The 2,500-nt window shown below is 37.4% G+C and overlaps 1 non-coding gene across 1 annotated transcript in view; it reads left to right on the forward strand.

Annotated features, from left to right (window-relative positions):
* The first annotated feature begins 2,469 nt into the window (after nucleotides 1-2,469).
* Nucleotides 2,470-2,500, forward strand: part of LOC149879379 (small subunit ribosomal RNA) — a 1,804-nt gene continuing 1,773 nt past the window's right edge. The window contains exon 1 of the ribosomal RNA XR_016447226.1: nucleotides 2,470-2,500. This exon is cut by the window's right edge and continues 1,773 nt beyond it. This is a non-coding gene — a ribosomal RNA (small subunit ribosomal RNA).

The following is a 2,500-nucleotide window of genomic DNA, read 5'->3' on the forward strand; positions in this document are numbered from 1 at the left end:
TTTATTTATTTGGAAATAGCAAAAGTGAAATAGCACTTTTCAAACATGAATAGTCTTTTTAAAAGACTTTGATCATGCAGTGAGTGAGTGAGTGAGTGAGTGAGTGAGTGAGTGAGTGAGTGAGTGAGTGAGTGAGAGTGAGTGAGTGAGTGAGTGAGTGAGCTAGACATTTAAGAGACTTTTAAAGTGACTTAAGCCCTTTTAAAGTGATATGAAGCTTCTTGAATGTGACTTATTATATATTTTAAAGCGACTTAATGTGTTTCTTTAAATGTGAGTTAAAATTGTTGGTTAAGTCACATCTACCATTCTTAAAATGAAAACTTGTATTTCTTTTTTAAAGAGACCTTTTGCTTCTTAATTAAAGACTTCTTTTTTTTCTAAAAGGGACTGCAATTTTTGAAAGTGACCGAGCCTTTGAAAAAAATAAAAAGTAGGCATTTTTCACTGTGCATCTTTTTAAAATGGATTCAGCGTCTTCTGTAATGAAAACTTCTGTCTTGAAAACAAACAAATGTTTTTGAAATTCATTTTGTAGTGTGGTTTGGAATTTCTGAAATAGATGTGTAGTATTTTTTAAATAGCAGTGAAGTATTTTGTAAAGTCTTCTTTTAATAAGTGGTTTACACTTTTTAAACGTTTTTGAAAATGAATTTGCTTTTTTAAATGATTTTTGCATTTATGTTCAAGAGACAGAGGGTTTTATTTTTTTTTAAGGATACTAGATTTTCCTAGGATACTGGGTATTTTCTTAGGCAGGTGGGTATTTCTTTAACCATTTCATGCGCTGGGTTGTTGTATAACAACAAATCAAGCTAAGCTTCCCCAATTCAAATGGTGCATTCTAACCGATTGAAAACAATATTGTTTTATAAATGAGAGTTGAAAAAGGCTGTAGAAAAAGTCTAATTTAACATTTCATAGTACCACTGTCATTTTGTAGATGTTTTTTTATGAGTTATGTTAGTTACAGAAAAATAATTGGTGCATGAAAGAGTTAAGCGGTTGGGTGTTTTCATAACCGACCGAGGATTTTCCTAAGCAGCCGCGTAACTCATTAATCGGCGGGGTATTTGTTAACCGTTAGGGTTAGGGTTAACCGGACAAGAGTTTTTTTTTACCGAACAAGCGTTTCTTTAACCGAACAAGTGTTTTTTCCAGTGAGCAAGTGATTTTTTTTTTAACAGAACAAGTGTTTTTAAACGAACAAGTGCTTTTTTTTTTTTTTTTTTTTACCGAAAGCGGGTTTTTTTAACCGTACCACGGTTTCTTTAACCGAACTAGAGTTTTTTTTAACCGTAAGACGGTTTTTTAACCGAGCAACTATTTTTTTAAGCGAACAAGTGCTTTTTTAACCGAACAAGGGTTTTTTTAACCGTACCACCGTTTCTTTAACTGAACAAGTGTTTTTTTTTAACCGCACAAGCGTTTTTTTTAACCGTTAGGGTTAGGGCTAGGGTTAGGGTTAGGGTTAGGGTTAGGGTTAGGGTTAGGGTTACAGGTTTTTTTTTTTAACAGAACACTTGTAAATTTAACCGCACAAGCGTTTTTTTTTAATCGAGCAAGGCTGAGTATTTTCTAAACCGAGCGAGGAACTTTTTAAGAGTTTTTTTAACCGTTAGGGTTATTTTGTTAGGCGAAAGAACACTTTATTAAACGAACACTTTTTTTAACCGCACGAGCCTTTTTACTATCGAAAGAGGAATTTCTTGAGTTGCCTAGCGATATTTTAACCGAGCATGCATCTTCTTAAGTAACTGAGCATTTTTATAGGCGAACACGTTTTCTTAACTGACTTAGCGTTTTCTACGATTTTTGTGACTTTGCAAATGTTTCTTGGACGTTTTGCAAACAAGTCGGACTCTTTTTAAAAACTTAAACTCTTGTCCCATTAAAAATTGAATGTTCATGGAGAAGACGAGAGCAAACGCAGCACAGCTCTAGCAGTTTGCTGGTAGCTTCTCTGGTGTTGGTGTAAAGCATTAGAAGCGCTCCGTTGTCGCTGTTGAGACGTTTGACAGTGCTTTTTCGGCGGACGGTTCTAGATGCGTTGGTGTCGTGCGGTTTAAGTGACTCGAGAGTCCAGAGGAAGTATTATTCGTCCTCTGCAATTGGTGTTGTGCGTTGTATGGGCTTGCCAGAATGCGTTTAGCGGCGAGAGATCGAATAGATTCTCTTTTCTAGCGTGGTTCAGGTCGATTGTTCCTCGTCGGTGTGAGCTTCGTGTTTACACCGCACCGAGACGTAGTCCCTGTTCCCTGTTAGAATTGCCACTGACGGGCAAACTGAATGAGCGCAGAGAGCTGCACAAGCGTTCGCGTTTGCGACGACTCTGCTGTGCTTCGATGTTAAACACATATCGGTTTACGGACGAATACGGCAAAAACGAAGAGGCGCTCAGGCGCTTTCATCGTTTTGTCCGCTATTTGCCAAAGAGCGACGGCTTTGCCGCGCGCTCTTGACGATAGTTACCTGGTTGATCCTGCCAGTAGTCATATGC

This window comes from Hydra viridissima, unplaced genomic scaffold, assembly GCF_058129835.1.
Source record: "Hydra viridissima isolate aposymbiotic clone 2 unplaced genomic scaffold, HvirCarnegie_v1 scaffold_14, whole genome shotgun sequence".
In the NCBI taxonomy this organism is placed as follows: domain Eukaryota; kingdom Metazoa; phylum Cnidaria; class Hydrozoa; order Anthoathecata; family Hydridae; genus Hydra; species Hydra viridissima.